Raw genomic sequence first — 17,992 nt, 5'->3', positions numbered from 1 at the left:
GCAGCTGGAAACCATCATTCTTAGCAAACTATCACAAGAAGAGAAAACCAAACACCGCATGTTCTCACTCATAGGTGGGAACTGAACAATGAGTTCACTTGGACTCGGGAAGGGGAACATCACACATCGGGGCCTATCATGGGGAGGGGGGAGGGGGGAGGGATTGCATTGGGAGTTATACCTGATATAAATGATGAATTGATGGGTGCTGACGAGTTGATGGGTGCAGCACACCAACATGGCACAGATATACATATGTAACAAACCTGCACGTTATGCACATGTACCCTAGAACTTAAAGTATAATAAAAAATAATAATAATAATAATAATAAAATAAAGTGGGGATAAATGAATAAATAGTAAATAACATTATTAGACACTTACATGTATTTTGAACCCTGCGAAGTAGGCAACATTATCTCCGTTTCATAGAGGAGGAAATTGAGGGTGATGAAATTATTCTTCATTCTTACAGATGAAGAATCCAAGAACCCTAGAAGATAACTTCCTCAAGCTTCTAGCTAGGAAATTATGGACCAGACCTCTGTCTTGGGTGTGTCTGTCTCCAAAGCCCATGTCCTGTTCCACCATACTCTGCTGCATCTAGCTCGGGGCCTGGCACGTAATGAAAGCCCACCCATTCATTTCTTTATGTTTATTGCACTGATGTTATATGTAATAGGCAAGGTAACCAGTAGCCAGCTAAGCCCACAATAGGAATTGCTTTACTTGATGAACCAATTAGCTTCCTTTGTCATTTAATAAAAACAGGCATCCTGAGAGAATAGGACAGAAGCTGGGCAAGTGCTGATGGTTGAATAACAGGACAGAAAGGTCCAGAGCTTGGGAACATTCTACAGCTCAGTGTGAGTTCCCTGGCCAGCCAGGGAGCAACCTTGAGGGCAGGTATCAGAGTGAGAAGAGAAAGAAGCTGAAGATAGACCATCAGTTCACGTTTAAGCTTTAATTCCACCTGCGTGACAGGAGGCATTTCCTGCTCAATGACAGCTGTGACTTCTTTGAGGCCGTTTATTTCCCTTCCTCATTCCCTGTGAGTGGTCAGTACCATGTATCTCACCTCCCCTTCTCTTTGGTCCATTCCATGTATCTTGAGTTCTCATCTTTGCTCTCTCAACTTCTGAAATGCCCTAAAGAAGAACCCTGTTATGCCCATAAAGTGTCCTACTGAAAGCTTTTTCTTTACTCCTTTTCCATTTTTCTGTCAAACACCTTTACAGTTGTCTCTGTACCCTCTTCTCTGTTCTAAACTCTGTTTCATACTTTTTCTGAGCAACCATTTCTTTAGTCACCTACCTTCTTATCTATTCTCTTTTTACCTCAAATCCTGTGTTCATAAATAAAATTGTCAATCTTTCGTGAAACAAAACAGAACAAACACTACCTTCTTTATCTATTTAGAGTTGGTTTTACTGTCTCTAATCTATTATTTTCACTAATATTAGTACCCAATTCAGTGACTATGATTGCTGAATGTTATTTATGAACCCCACTCTTTCTTCAGGGCTACAATTCCTGAAGGCAACTTTTCCAGATTCATTCATGCTTTCATTCACTTATTTATACATTCTTCAAATATTAATTGACTACTGTATGTTAGTTACTGTGCTGACTACTGGGGACATTAGGTAGACAGATGATTTCTATCCTCAAGGTACATAGTCTAGTTGGAGAGAGAGAGAACTGAACCACTGGCTAAAATGCTTTGTGATCACTGCATGGAAGTTTGCACAAAATGCATTTTCTGTCATTCTGGCTTATCTTCACAAGCTGAATCTTCTGTACCTCTTTCAGCATCATCACCTACTATGATGGTTCACTGGAAAAGAGTGACTGGAGTAGGAGTCACAGGGATTAAAGATGCTGCTATTGCAGTAATGTAGCTATGTTACCAGGATAAGGTCATTTGAGCCTCACATCTCTTAATCTGTAAGAAAATGAACCTATTCTTTATTCTTTATATTCTTCCTGGGAGGCCCAGGGAAAGTTTCAGTGAGAAATACACAAAGATATAGATATCCTGGATTTTAAAGATTGAGATAAGTTTAATGTGTCTATAGTTTAAAAAAAAATCTTTGTTTTAATTATTGTGTGTATTTATTTCTGTCTTTGTCTAGCACTTCTGTTCTCTAGATATCTATGTTATTTATCTACTCAGACCTCCCTGTGTCTTTCTGGGAGTACTTTCTTGCAGAAATTCATCTCATTATTGCAGCCTAACAGGAAGGAACTGAACTGCATGAAAATTGTGGCTAACCTACAAGTGAGCCTGTGTTACAACTCACTCAACTGAGTGAATCTGCATCCCAGGTCGAGCAGTGTCTGGATAGCTTGGTCTTGATGCAAGGCTAACCGTTTTTAGTTACTAGTTTCCACTGCATCCTCTGGGTATAAAGATTATTAAGATTGCATAAGGCATTTCTGTTTTCATTATCCTCTACTTTGGTCTAATGTTCCAAAAAGGAATGCCAGATTTTCTTTTTATAGAAATACCCCAAAGACAGTCTTTGTGATGTTACAGGCTGTTGAGTATGTCTATTGAACATTTTCATTTGCACTTCATTTATAAGACTGAGGCAGCACGTGGAGGTTTCTAATTAATCATCTGGCATTCAGATCGGCTTCTCTGTGCAGGAGTGTATCAGTTTCCCATTCTCATCACTTCTACAGGGCACCACAACCCAAAGAGTGAGGGTGTAGCTGCTCCCCTTCAAAAATAAGAAACGGCTCCTGAGAGGCATGTGTAAAAGTGGGGTGATGGGGTCACTGTCCATTAGATATTACTGTATTTATTATATTAATCTGTTAATTATATTACATCTTAATATTAAAGATGCTTTATTTTGTATTGATTATTAATTTCTATATTTTCACTATATATATATTTTTATATCCTGAGTTTACTGTAATTACTTCAGCTTTAGCATCCATCATTCATCCATCATTGTGGTGTAATGGAATAGGGAGCGGCAACATTGCAGCCAGAGCAGATGTTTGGACCATAGTTCTTGCTCCAACCACTATTCTCAACATAGTCAGGGCCAAGACACTTAACCTATCAGCCTTTATTATTCTGTGAGGTATTATAACTGAAAGCTAAATGAAAAAAATGTTCTACAGAATATAAATCATGATTCTGACTAGTGTTATCAATTAGTAACCAAATTTTAAAACAACTTTTTTGTAGCACAACAAGATAACAACGATTAACAATTTCTTGTATATTCCAAAATGACGAAAAGAGTAGAATTGGAGTGTTCCTTACACAAAGAAATGATAAATGCTTGAGGTGATGGATACTGATTTGATCATTACACTTTGTATGCTTGTATCAAGATATCACATATATCCCATAAATATGTGTAACCATTAAGTACCCATTAAAAAAGACACCTTTCGAAACTGACAACTTTAAAAGCACTTCTTGCCCAACTTTATCACACATATTATTTCTGTTGTATGAGTATACAGGCTTAGCACTCTTAAAACATTATCTTTCAAGACAAAATTCAAAACACAATTTAGAAGAATACATGGCTATAGTCCACTCAAGTGTAGAAGGACAAGAATCCTCTGACCCTTGTCCTAACTCTGGATTTTAACGAGAAGCACATAGTGGCATCTCAGCTATGAGAACTTCTCATCTGTAACTTTTTAGCTATTCCAAATTTTTTCCACTATGCCATGATGTTGGCTGATGATGCTTAAGTAGACTTTGGTTGTGAAGATACTAGAATAATGGGGAATTTCTTTATCTTGCAAATTAGGCTGCCAGTAGTAATTGATCTCCTAGTGCCTGTTGGAAAAAAATCATCCTCAGATGGTACCAATGAGCATTTCTATTGAAGTAGAGATCTGAGCCCTTCCCGAGACCCCTAGTAAAGGATGTGTCAGGGAGGGTTTCTCAGTCCATGTCACAGACTGTCTAAGGCATATGTATTTGTTTGTGCAGAGCTATATTCCTAGAAACCACTCATCTTGTTGGAGACCAACTTCAAAATTGGGTCTTAACCTGAATCAACCTCTTCAAAATCAGGTCACCACCAGTTCTCTCACTCCTTAACTATAAACTACATAAGAACAAGGACTATGCCCGTTTTTCTTAACCCTTCTGTCTCTACTGTGTAATAGGGTACCAGGCAGTAGGAAATAAAATTTTGTTTTTAATAAATTCACCAGAGCAAGGGAATTAGTGTTGCCTGTGACACTGGGTTGTCTGCAAAACACTAAAGCTACACCTCCTAAGACTTTCTGACATAGAATCTGGCTTTCTGATCTTGTCGTGTTTTTGCTGTCACTTTTGCTTTCTAATTATGAGATGTTTACTGTTCCTGTCCCACAGGAACTTGCCAACTGAAGATGCTAGTGTGTACACATGAAAAAATGGGTACCCAAGCAGATATTTTGCATGCTCTTGGGGGGCAGGATAGAAAGATGAAATTTGTCTTAGTGTTCTCCAGAGTGTTAACTGCATAAGAGTCCTCAAAAAATAAAAAATAACTAATTTCTACTGAGTTTAATAGCATAAAGAACAAAATGGTCTCCCATTGTTTCTTTCCTCTGGATGGATCTAGCACTTTATGTCCAGCTAGTTGAAGATTCGAATTTCAAAATGTTCAGATTTACAAATAAAACCCCACAAAACCATGTTCATTTAACAAATATTTACTGAACGTCTACTGTATGACAGGTGCTGTGCTTAACCTGGGGATAAAATACTGAACAAATTACCGAAAGGCAGTCTAGTCTGTCTTTATAGAGCTGGCAGAGAAACACATAAGTAGGTGATTCTGTGGACTACTTAGTAAAAGCTGCTGACCCAATGCAGGGGCATCAAGCAACAACTCTCAGAGGAAGTGATAAACAGGACTAGGAAGGTCAAAGTGAGGTAAAGAAACAGTAGTCAGAGGAGGTAAAGAGAGAGAGAGGAAGAATTCCAGGTATAGAGAAGGATGTTCCAAAGGCCAAGGAGTAAGAGGACATACAACCTTCAGGAAACTCCAGGTAATACCATTCAATTCCACAAGGATTTATTTGGCATCCACTATTGGCCTAACCCTCTACCAAGTGCAAAGGATGCCTGTTCACACACTGTCTTACTCTGAAGGATATATGGGCTCGTAGAACACTCAAAACTTGAGACCTGAAGTAATGAGGGAAAAACAAACAGCTGATCATATAGAATAAAGTGCCAAAATTGGGCCTAGAGGATCCTAAGTGGTGAAATGGAACAGATCTCAATATTGCCTAAGGCCAATCTAGAGGAATGTGTTACACAATATGTAATAAGCTATAGGCATTACTACTGTTTACCATTTAATGTCTTTTAAAAAGTAAGATTAGCAAATAACTTCTGAACGCTTATTCTTGCGCACCACAACCTCACTCCCCCAACATACACATACACGCATGTACCCTCAATATCTCATCTGTAACCAACTTGCCCTCACTTGATCTTTATTATCTGTCATCTACGCTATTGCAAAAGCCTCATAGATCTACCTACCCCCAATCTATTCTTTTCAAATTCATCCTTCATCCTGCTCTGAGCGTTATCTTTTCAAAATACATATCTATTAATATCCTTTGCCTAAATTCTGCAAGAAGCCTACCAGAATACAGTCCAATTGTATCAGCATGTCATTCCAGCCCCTCATTCTCTGATTGCCCCACTGGATTTGCACCCTTGGAAGACAGAGACTGTGTTTTGTTTTATTTATCTTTATATATCCTCAATTGCTAGCAAGTATATAGTAAGTATTAGATTAAACTGGTATACTTGAGAGAATGTAAATATATCTCTGTGTATGTGTTCATCTCTGTCTAGCTAGCTAGCTTCTAAATTCTTGTCCTCCGGGAGCTTACAATTTATTAATTGTAGTAGGTAGGTATTATGTATAATGCATTGACATATTAGAGCAGGCAAAAAAAACATTTACTTGCCCTTAAGGGGTTTAATAGTTTCATAGAGAAATGATATAAAAATGAGTCAAAAAGATGAAGAAGATGAAAAGAAGATGAGATAAGAAAAGGCGTCATGACTATTGACAGGTTGATTGAATCCCTTCCTTGTTCTAAAAAGTATTTAAAGTAGCTTATAAGATAACATAAAAGACATCAAATAATTTAAAAATGTATATGTAAGATGAAAGCGAGACATAGATAAGGGATATCGGTTGAGTTGGACCTTGAAAGATCAGTAGAATTTTTAATATTGCAGGAAAAAATGAGATCAAGGAGAGTACATAAATCAAGATAGGAGAGATGTCGAAGGAGTTCATGATGGGTAACCTCAAACTACTCAAAATAGCAAGGAATTGTGTAAGACTGAGGGGTGTCAAGGTAAGACTAGAGACTTGGGAAATTGTTATGAGGGAGTTTTCATAGGAATCCCCAAGAAAGAGAATTGCTGTGCAGTTGACACAGTGGCATTGACCAGCTTGAGGAATTGTCACATGCCAAGGATAGCAGACGTATCAGCAGTGAAGGGCTTCAGGAGTAAGGATTCTACACCTCACCCATTCTTGCTTCCCACTTCCAGGCCCTTTATCTCACTCAAGACCTACCCCTCCTACCTCCAGCAGTTTTCCTTTCCCTCTCTGTGGATCCAACTTCCCTCTTCACTAGCGCTTTACCTGCTGCCTGTACACTCGCTTAAGTGTCTCCTTTTTTTTCTAATTATTGTTTTAAGAGACACGGTTTCATCCTGCTCTGAGCATTATCTTTTCAAAACACATATCTATCAGTCACCCAGGTTGGGGTGCAGTGATGTGATCATAGCTCACTGCAGCCTCAACCTCCTGACCTCAAAAAATGTTTCCTCCCATCTCAGCTTCCCAAGTGGCCATGACTACAGTGTGTACCACAATGCCCGGCTAAGAGTCTCCTATTCTTTTAATTTTTTTATTTTTTGAGACAGAATCTTGCTCTGTCACCCAGCCTGGAGTGCAGTGGTATGACCACCGTTCACTGCAACCTCTGTCTCCCAGGCTCAAATGATGTTCCTACATCAGCCCTTGGAGTAGCCAGGACTACAGGTGCATGCCACCATGCCCAGCTAACTTTTTTATTTTTTGTAAAGATGGAGTTTTCCTTTGCCTAGGCTGGTCTTGAAGAACTTGTGGGCTCAAGCAATCTGCCTGCCTTGGCCTCCCAAAAAGCTGGGATTACAGGCATGACCCAGTGTGCCCAGTCACCTCCTATTCTTATTAGTGAAAAAAAAAAAAAGAAGAAGAAGAAGAAGAAAATAAAGCAACTTCCTGTGATCCTGTTCCTTCTTCAGCTGTGCTGCACATTTTCTCCTCCCTTACTCATTCAGATTTCTCAAAACAGTCATCTGCATTCATTGTCTCCACCCCTTTTGTCTCACAATTCTCTGATCTGGTTTTGGTACCCACAATGGAAAGTCTCCCAGAAAGACTCCTCCTGGGGTCCTCATGAGCTACTGTATTTTACCAAACCAGAGGGCCTTTTCCACTTCTGTTAAGACTTCTCTGCCATATTTAACAGTTGGCTCATATCCTTATTCATGAAACTCGTTAGTTACCCTCTTGGCATCTGCGACACCACACTCTCCCTCTTTTCCTCATTACCTTCATCTTTTCCTTCTTTCTCTCATGGTGTTTCCCCATTCTTCTCAGTGGTGCTTTTATCCATTTCATACAGCTACCACCTCAGTCCTGATCATCCCCAAATCTACAGCATTAGCCTGAACCTCTCCCCAAACTTCAGCCTCCTCTCACTGTCTGCATACATCCCCTCCTTCCAGTTCCATAGGCCCCTAAGCATGTCCCAAGCACAACATTGCACCTCCAGGCTGAACGCAGGGGCTCACGCCTATAATCCCAGCACCTTGGGAGGCTGAGGTGGGTGGATGGCCTGAGATCAGGAGTTCAAGACCAGCCTGGACAACATGGCTAAACCCTGTCTCTACTAAAAATACAAAAATTAGCTGAGCATGATGGCTCACATCTATAATCCCAGCTATTCAGGAGGCTGAGGCACAAGAATTGCTTGAACCCGGGAGGTGGAGGTTGCAGTGAGCTGAGATCATGCCACTGCACTCCAGCCTGGGTGATAGTATGAGACTCCATCTCAAAAACAAAAACAAAAACAAAACACTGTACCTCCAAACCCTCTACCTCCTCCAAAAGTCTATTTCTCACCTGACTCCTTAATCATCAGTTACCCAAACAAGAGCACTGACAGTTATTCTTAACACTTGTCTTCTACCAATACCTATATGTAATCAATAATCAAGTCCAGCCAGTTTTGCCTCTGTAGTATTTCTTTAATACATCACCATTCCTGCTGCTGCTGTCCTAGTCCAGGCCTTCTTTGTCTCTTGTATTATGGCTGCAGGAACTCTTTAAATGGACTTCCAACCTCCAGTTTTAGCCCTTCATATCCACACTTCAGATAGCCACTGGAGTGTGCTCTCTACATTGTAAATCCAGCCATCTCCCTTCCAGGCATAAAACAACTTGCCAACTGCCCAGAACCACAGGATGAAGCCCACTTCACATCATCGCTTACAAGGCTCGCTACCTGGTCTCTCCCTCCCTGTTTCTTCCACCTGGTTAACTGTAAACTGCTTGCTGGTTTTCACTCTCACTCTACTGTTTCTTTTCTCATTGCCATTGTTCATGTTGCAACCGATCCATGCAGTGCCCTCTCTCTCTTGCTTCAACCATTGTCAGTATTATGGTTAACTTTTCCTCATCACTTAGCAGGTAGCAGAGATGTTCCCGTTCCCAAAATGTCTTTCCTGATCCAAAACTGTGTACTTCAGGAATCTTTTCTCTGTATAGCCATAATCATTGTATGTGCTTCATCAAAAAAAAATAGTCTCTTTGACCAGGCACAGTGGCTCACGCCTGTAATCCCAGCACTTTAGGAGGCTGAGGCAGGTGGATCATTTGAGGTCAGGAGTTAGACCAGCCTGGCTAACATGGCAAAACCCAATCTTTACGAAAATACAAAACTTAGCTGGGTGTGGTGGCATGTGCCTGTAATCCCAGCTATTTGGGAGGCTGAGGCAGGAGAATCACTGGAACCTGGAAGGTGGAGGTTGCAGTGAGCCAAGATCGTGCCACTGCACTCCAGCCTAGGCGACATGGCAAGACTCCATCTCAAAATAATAATAAAAATAATCTCTTTATGTGCCTTCTGATCCCACCTCCACCTTACCCCTCCCCCATTGACTTTGAGCTTCTTTGGAAGAGAGGCTGCCTCAATCACTTTTGAATTCTCAATACTTAAGTGTGGGCAGCATGGTAGCACTTCAGTAAATGTTGTGAAATGATAGTGTGAGTGAAGGAGGGGATGAATGAATGGGTGAATGAATAAGTGAATGAATAAAGAAGCCCCAAAAGTCTAGGCAAGTTCAATGTTTCCTGTTGCCCTCATAATTTTTAAGGCAACCTCTAGAGCTAAAACTAAAAGTGGAAATTATCTCTAATTAACATCTGGCAAAGCATTATCCTTGTTAGGGTTAAATGACCTCAGTAGTTTCCAAGGGAATGGCTCCCATTACTCCTTTTCCACCCACTTGGAAAGGTAAAGATAAAGCCACAGATAATTGGATGGTAAGCTATTCTTGAGTCATTCCAACTATGTTCCTTAACTGAGCTTACCAACTGCAAGCAGAGCTGCTGCAAATATACCTGTGAAGTGAGGCAAGGACCAGGTGATTATGCAAACCTTACATCCTGGGAGTGCAGCCAGCTACATAATATGTGGAGCTCAGTCCAAAATGAAAATGTGGGGCCCCCTATTCAAAAGGCAGGGGAAAGAGTGCCATTAAAAATACATACAAACCTTTTTCCTTCCTTTTGTGGTCTCTCTTTAGATTTGTCATGGTGCTTTTTATTTACTATTTAATGTTCTGTGTAAAGAAAAATTAAACTTTTATGTTATTAGCATGAATTTTGTCATTCATTTTTATATTGTGCAATGCTACTTTTAGATGAAAATATTAAAGCATTTAACTCCTGTGAAGGATCACCAAATTCCCCAGTTTATATTTTGTGTTTTTTATCCAAAGGATGCCTTTAGCTGGTCAAAAAAGACAAATACCGGCCAAAACCAGGAAGGTTAGAAGGAGGGAGAATGCACCAGGCATGGAGCCAGCCAAAGGAGCATTCCAAGGCACAGGACACTTGTAGTGAGAGCGCAGCCCCATGCAGGCACCATGGACCCTGCCTCCTGTGCAGGGCACAGGTGCCCCACTGCCAGGCCCCCACCACTCTCCAGACTACCACAGTGTCCTGGATAGAGCACGGTCCCGGGAAGTCTAACCAGGCATCTCTTTTACCCAGTGGCCCATTACCTCCATCCATAGCAGACAGGGGACCCCCTCTCCAAGGATTTTTAAATCTCTCCATCAGGACATGCTTGATATCTGGATTGGGATAGCTTCTGGCTGGTCACCCATTTGATTTGGTATGGTGCTACCTGTTAGGGCAGGGATGGGTGATGCCATGCTCGGCCCCAAGGTGCCATGGGCTTGAGTGCTCCACCCAAGCCCTCCCTCTGCCAGCACCCAGACTCCTGCTAGGAGTGAAGGATGGCAGCAATTTTAGGACTTAACAGAGAAATGGAGGTTGGGCAGGACCAAAGATAGAGAGACCAATGAAGAGAGTCTCTGGCAGAACCCATCCTGGAGATGCAACAGGAAGCAAGACCTCCCATGATCTAAGGTGCCAAGCCCAGCCTTCAGACTTCACTTATAACACACAAACTCAAAGAAAAAACTTAGGAAGAACTTCAAAACAGCAACCACAGAACATTAAACCCCAAATGCAGGGCTCATAGAGCATGGGACCCTGTGGGATGCCAGATCAAGTGACTTGCCCAAGGCCACAAAGCTAAGTAAATGGCAGAGCTAGGGAGAAAAAAAAAACCTGAATTTTTCCTCCATCACACATGCTGCCTGTTTCAGAATAGACTATTTCCAGCAAAAACAACATGAAACTAGAAGATTTACAGTGCTATGTTCTAAAAAAAAAAAAAAAAAAAAAAAAAGTAGTTCCTAGCAGGCATGCTTTATTTTTAGCAATTTTACTTTAGAGTTTATAAAGCAACTTCATAAACATTATGTCACCACATCCTTAAAAGATAAGCATTAGTGTTATCCCCATTGTACAGACAAAGAAAGAAGATTGCTGATTCTGAGTCATACTGCTATTAAAGTGCAGAGCTGTAAGGTGAACCCAGGAGCACTCAATTCCTTTTCTTTTTTATTAATAATCCTCAATCCCTGGGTAGAAATAGTAGGAAAGGAGGTTCGTGGAGAAGGCTGGGCTGGCAGAGAGAGACTCCATCCATCAGATCTGAGGCAATTCATGCAGAAGACACCTGTTAAAGCTATGGGAAGCCGGTGGGGTGAGGGGAATCTGATTCCAACACCATCTTCATGTCCACAGCAGCTCTGCCACTTACTGTGAGATCTCAGCCAAGTTCCTAGTAATCTTTATGCTTCCATTTTCTCATCTGTAAAATGGGGATGATAATAGTGATATCTATTTTATAGAATTGTTCAGAGGATTAAAGCACAGTGTCTGGCCTGCAGTTAACTCTCAATGAATAACCGTTACTGTTATTATTAGTAACAGTAATAATTTTGTTGGTGAAATTAGCTGACTAAGCCCAGGTCTCCTTCCTCTCTCACCATTATGTAAGTGCACCTCTCAATACTGAACACTTAGCTGAGGAAAATGACATTACCCGCAAAGCAAGAAGAATTAATTATTCTTCAGGCAATATGAGTGTATGAGTAGATATACTCCTTGTTAGAAGCTCCAGAACAGATGCTGTGTTAGAAGGGAACATCTGGTCTAGCCCTCTCATGACTCAGCTGAGAAAATTCAGACCTAAGGGAGGTAAATTACCTTTTCAGATTTATACAGTTAATTAGTAGTAAGCCAGGACTCCTAATCGCATGCTCATTTCTAATGACTGTTGCTTCTGTTAGACAAAACAGAACTCTATTACTATCATTGATTTGAAGTATACTTCTGATTTTTTATAATGTTGCATGATTATGAAGAACTGTATATTCTTTTTATTTTGGTTGTTATAATCAGTCCTTATGATCATTATAATTATTATACTTTGAATAATGATTTAAACTTATCTGTGCTCCTTGTACACATAAATTGAAGGATATACCAGTATTATTTTCACAGTATGTTCTCTTTTTCCTGCCGGATAGGAGATATTTTTGAGCCATATGGGATCCTAATTCTCTGAATGCTTTTAGATTATCAGATGTCTCAACTGACAGTCCTGGATGAAAATCAAATCATGAGAATTTGCAAAACTGAAAAAAAATTAAGAACATTTTGGTGTTATGGTGTACCAGCAATTCCATCTTTATCTTTCTTTCAATTAGGGGGGAAAAACACATCAGACATCCTGCGTGTTAGAATTTCCAGCTCAAACTTTTCCGTGCTTTTCCTATAAACTTACTTAGTGATCTTTAGACTAAATTTTTTTAATGAATCTAAAAAACTTCATGTTTTTACTTACAGAGTCATTCTTTCAAGCTTTTATTTTATTCAACACTTAGCAAACAGATGTTAGGGGAGATGCAAAGATGCTTCAGGCATGATCCTTTCTCCCAAGAAGTTTGCTGTCCAGTAAAGGAAACAAGGCATATAATACCAAGTAGAAAGAAACATGAAATTCTATAGCTGTTTATCACCTCTTTAACCTAGACAGAGTGTGCCCCCTTTTAATCATACACCATTTAGTTAAATATGAGGGCCTTCATGATGCTTTTAGGACCAGTTGAATATTCTGGAAACAAAACTCAGAACCTTTGACTTGAAAAACTAGACAGGAAGACATTTAATTACATTCACTATGAGAATGGATGTCCCTCCTTTTCTTTTCCCTGTATTTCTTTCAGGTTGAGTAATATTATTCAGTGAGGGAAATGGAGTTTAAAAATGAGAATATCCTTCATGATATAGATGCTATACAAAGGACAAGGATATTTGTGTGCCTGGTACACATTTTCCCTTCATATTCAACCCAAGGACAATTGGTGGTCCTAGCCAGTCCCAGAACAGTTCAAAGCACCCTTTGTGGGGTTAGCCTCCTGCCTGTCTGCCCACAGCTATCATCTCCTCACACTTAATCCCATTGGTGTGATGCAAGCAAGTTTTCCCATCACCAAATTTTAAACTTGAAAAAGCCAAAAGAGAATTTTCAACGTGGAAAAAAGTATTTTTTTCCTGAAGACATCTTAAGAAAAAATGTCTTCAAGACCAAAACCAAAACTAAAAATAAACATGGGGAAAAGTCAGGAATATTCTATCAGTCAACTCTCAATAATCGCCATTCACTGCCCACCAAAGGCATTCCAGATTACAAAGGACCTGAACAAAAACTCTGACATCTCAAGAGTTCACGGAATAGCTACATACTAAGGCCAACCTAACATACCCCTAAATGTTGTTATCGTTTCTGCCCTGTTAAGATTATAATGTGTTTGGATTTCAAGAATAACATTTTTTCCTGTAGAATACCAGATTTATGTAAAAGTGTGCTTCCTTTAGAACCATAACTTTATACAATCTCTGGATACCTGTCATCTTCAATTATAGGCTGAAACCCATTCCCAGATTTAAAACCTGTTAGTCCCATGAACACTTTGGTAATTTTGCATCTGTTTTGGTTTTTAATAGAAACCAAAATCCAGAGGAAAGAAATTCATTCAAGTAATCTTTTTATGATAAATTCACAATGTTAAGTCAAAATGAAAAGAGGCAGTACGATAATTGACACACACACACACACACACCCCAACTTGGTTGTGAGAACTTTCATTCTTCCTAGTATCCCTTCTCTGCTATTCTTTATGTTATCATACCCCTGTCTGCCTAAAATAAATAGTAAATATCCTGTTGCCTCCATTATAACCTCTATTAATTACATGCCACGGTTCACATCCCCGTCATTATTTTCACTGACAGATGAACACTAGTCAGAGCAACTTAGATGCAAAAGATGGAGAGAGCTTTAAATAACTTTTTTCATGCAGAACTAACCCTTCCATGGCCTATGCTTGCCTGCCTCCAGGTGTCCAATGGAGATATCTATCACTGGAGGTCCAAAGACTGCAGGCCCATCGCTGTCGCCTTCTCTGAACAGTTTAGCCACTCGTCCTGAGGAGAGTCCTTTCTTGTGGGCACAGAAGGGTAGCAGGTGAATTTTTCCCTTTTCATTAGGAAAGCAAAAACTTTTCCAGAAGTTTCCCCAATGTCAATTTCTGTCACATGTTCAACCATTGCTTTAAAGGGAAGCTGAGAACTTTAGGTTATCCAGCCTCTGTAGTGGGAGGTAGTGAGAGGGAAAGGACTCAGCCTCCCAGCAATGTCTGCCACGACCAAGAAACAGAATTGCTGGGTCCATGAAGTCTGAACATTTTCATTTTCATTTTCGTAGGCACTGCTAAATCTTTATTCATAGTTGTATCCACATAGAACCTTTATCAAAGACTATTCTGATTTTCATCTTTGTCATATGGCTTTTCTCTTTGATTCAAATAAAAGATGCATTTGGCTTGGAGAGTTGATCCCCAGTGAGGCCAAGTCCCATAGTTCCCCAAAAGGTCATATTTCATCACATTTCCTTTAGATTATTTATGTATCTAGGCTGTTATTTCTATTTTAATTGTTGAGCTCAACTTCCAATTTCTCCATCCATTCTCAACACCGAATCCAGAGTATATCTGAAGACGCAAATTAGTATATTTCCTGCAATGTTTCCCATTGCATTTGGAATACAATCAAAGTCCTTATCAGAGTCTGCAAGTCTCTGTATTATCTTATTTTCTGCATTTCCCTCCCAGGTCTTCTTCTCCCTCAGTCACTAAATTTTATTCTTAGTAGGCTTCTGTTTGTTCCTAAAACATGCCTCGCATTTTTCCTCATCTCAGTGCCTTTGTACCTGCTGTTATTTCTGCCTGGAATGTCCTTGTAACAGCCCTTCTCACAGTCAGGCTGCTCCTTCTAATCCCCTCAGGTCTTAATTACATGTCACTTTCTCAGAGAGACTTTCCTTACCAGTCTTTCTAACACTTGTTATTTATTTTTTTATTTTAGAACTCCATTGATTCCCTTTATGTCAGTTTTACTTTCTGTGTGACCTTGAACTAATTATCAGCTTTTGTGTGCCTTCAATTCTTAGCCTGTTATCTGTAAATAAGGATAATAATTGTATATACTAACATTAGAATTTATCGTGAACAACAAACAAGACAAAGTGCTTAATAGCCCCTGCTAATACAGTAAATACCTGGTATGTAGTAAAACTTTGCTAAATAATTATTTATATATTTTTTATTTAGTTGTTTCCCTTTTTCCTCACTAGACTGTAAATTTTAAAAGTAGAGGGACCTTGTCTGTCCTGATCTCAGTGTATCTCACAACCACAGCCCAGTGCCTGGCACATAATAAATGCTAAAAAAAATTCGTTGAACAAACAAATGTTGATAAATTAATGAATGACAATGCCTGCCTCAGTGGTAGCTCTGGACTGGACTCTGCCAGCTCATTTCCAGATTTCAGTGACCTCCTGTCTAAGGCTGCCAGATTAAGTGAATAAAAATACATGATGGCACTTAAATTTGAATTTCTGTATTTTATTGGGAAATTCTACTCCCTTGACCACTACCTTCACCCTTAAGAATAAGCACTTCCTCTCCTTTCCTCCCTCCCTTTCTCTTCCTCTTTGCTCCTTTCCTCTTGGCTATTTCTGAATGTAATTCTCAGTGTCAAGAGACCCCATCATCCTTAAATCTGGGGATGTCTGTTCTTTGAAGACAACCATATCTTTGATGAATTAATGAGTCTCCTTTTTGACAGGTCTGTCTACACTTCCCAGAGGGCTAAATTATCCACCTTCACCATCACAGGCTCCGTAGCCTGGATATCCTTCTCAGGGGCTGAAACTCACTCTCTTTTCTCTGGATTCAGAATACATAGAGTGTGGGACACGAATGTCCTTAGCTTGTCCCCAGACATCCTCTGCTTTCATTCATTTGTAGACACCCTCCCTCTTAAATCTGGGAGGGTGACCTAAAGACAAGACACACAAACACGATGCTGGCCCTTCATTTTCCCAGTTGACCAGTCAGGTCATTTGACAAGGCACTGCAGAAGAGCTGAATAACCTCTCACAATAACCTAATGCCATGCTGGTATTTCCTGCCTCCCAGCAGGAAACATGGCAAGTTAGTTAGTGCTTTAGCCAGAAACACCCTGGGTCACTTTGATTAACATTTTTGGTTCTGGAATACACTAAGGTAGTTTAGAAGGAGAACTAACCAGCTGACCTTTCAAAAGATAAATAATTTATGTGAAATTCAGTGTGTTAGAGAAACTCTGGCAGTCACTCCCTGTGGTCTGTCAATATAGATGTAAGCCTGTGTGTGTGAAAATAGGGTCGTGGGAGTAACTTCTTGGCAATGTTACGTATCTATGGACCGGAATCTCCATCCAGAAAATGTCCCCTACTAAACATTTGGTTCTCTTTCTGTAGCATCAGAGTCTGACCAAATAAAACACAGATCCCAGATCCATCCTATACTTACCTCGTGAACTTGACTCAATAGTGTCACATCTCTGAGACTCAGTTTCCTCCTCTGTAAGATGAAAATGATACCACCCATGTTACAAGAGTGCGTTAAGGTTTATAAATAAGGTGGGCAAAGTACCTGCTACACAGTGAATGCTTAATGGCTGCTAATCTTTTTAGGTACTCTTTCTGCCTCATTATGTGTGGCTGTGTTGGAAATACCCAGGAGCAAATTCTTTTTGCTTCTCCTGCACAGGAGCCCTTCCTTTTGGAGCTCTGCATCAGCATCTACAGTGACAGGGCATTTGCAAGAGCTTGATGAACATACAAGGGCGCCATGTTCCCTGCCAGTTTGGAGCAAGGTGTCCAAACTCACCTAATCCCATCTCACTTTTCTCTTGTTAGGCACTAGGAAATGTTCAGCATATTAGACAGAAGAACAACACTCAGATATCTGCCAAGATTATGTACAGCCTACCCAAGGAAGTTTTTTTTTTTTTTTTTTTTTTCAACTTCACAGCTTGTGATTACAAAAGGACATAGGACAGCTGCTAACTGTTTTCCTTTCATCTCCGCTTCTGGCACATTTTTCTTCTGATAGCTCTCCTGCAACACTTGGTCTGTACCACAGTGGGAGCTAAAAGAGTAGGACAGAGATGCCACCCCAACCCCAGCCACACCCCCTGCTCAGACTCAGCTGCTGGGAAAGACCATTTAAAGCAAATCCTCCCTACCTCTCTGGGGATGGTGTCAACCCAGTGAGACACCACGCTTCAAAAGAGAAGTTAAATCTTTGTGGGTAGTTAGGGAATGTTTAGACTAGAAACTAGAAACCCCCAGGTCCCTGCCAAGCCTGATTCCAGGATTCAGTGAACAGAAAGGACTGGAGCAGAGGAGGGAAGAATAGGCCAGACAGCTTTCCAAGTTCCCTTCCATAGAGAGGTTGATTGTTGCTTCGGTACTGTGAAATCAAACATAAAATGCATTGGAGCACTTCCTTTCAAATGTGAATTTCAGATGACTCTTAAGTAAAAATATAAATGGTGTGGATATAACCATGTTTTTTAACCAACCTTTTATCTCCTATGTGATTCCCGCTAGAGGTAGTATAGGGTAAGTTTTGAGAAAGTCTCCTATCAGCTATGGGAACAAGCTACCTACCTCACAGAAAGTTATTGTGAGAATTAAAGAGAGTGATATATGGAAGGTGTTAGAACAGTGCCTGACAAAAGCAAGTGTGCTATTTACACTAACGAACACCAACTGCTATCAGTATGAAAGTTGAAGGAAGACAGTAGGTATTCATCAACTTTATATTTATACAGATATATGCATCTAAAGAGAAGTAAGCATACAAAAAAGTTTTATTCACATCAACTTTTCTT

The 17,992-nt window shown here is 40.1% G+C and overlaps 1 protein-coding gene and 1 long non-coding RNA gene across 10 annotated transcripts in view; one reads left to right on the top strand and one right to left on the bottom strand.

The window, feature by feature from the left end:
• The window catches only part of ANKS1B (ankyrin repeat and sterile alpha motif domain containing 1B), a 1,351,669-nt gene that overhangs the window by 971,940 nt on the left and 361,737 nt on the right, over positions 1-17,992 (top strand). The gene's annotated exons all lie outside the window — the stretch shown is intronic.
• Positions 4,670-16,240, bottom strand: LOC111521129. Its single transcript, XR_002724880.1, has 5 exons — positions 15,987-16,240; positions 12,552-12,654; positions 12,192-12,308; positions 9,840-9,906; positions 4,670-5,163 (listed from the first exon to the last, which is right to left on the bottom strand). It is a non-coding gene; the product is annotated as an uncharacterized LOC111521129 (long non-coding RNA).

The sequence above is a fragment of the Piliocolobus tephrosceles genome, chromosome 10, assembly GCF_002776525.5.
Source record: "Piliocolobus tephrosceles isolate RC106 chromosome 10, ASM277652v3, whole genome shotgun sequence".
NCBI classification, from domain to species: Eukaryota; Metazoa; Chordata; class Mammalia; order Primates; family Cercopithecidae; genus Piliocolobus; species Piliocolobus tephrosceles.
Note: the sequence above shows the minus strand (reverse complement) of the source record. Positions and strands in the feature narration are given on the sequence as shown.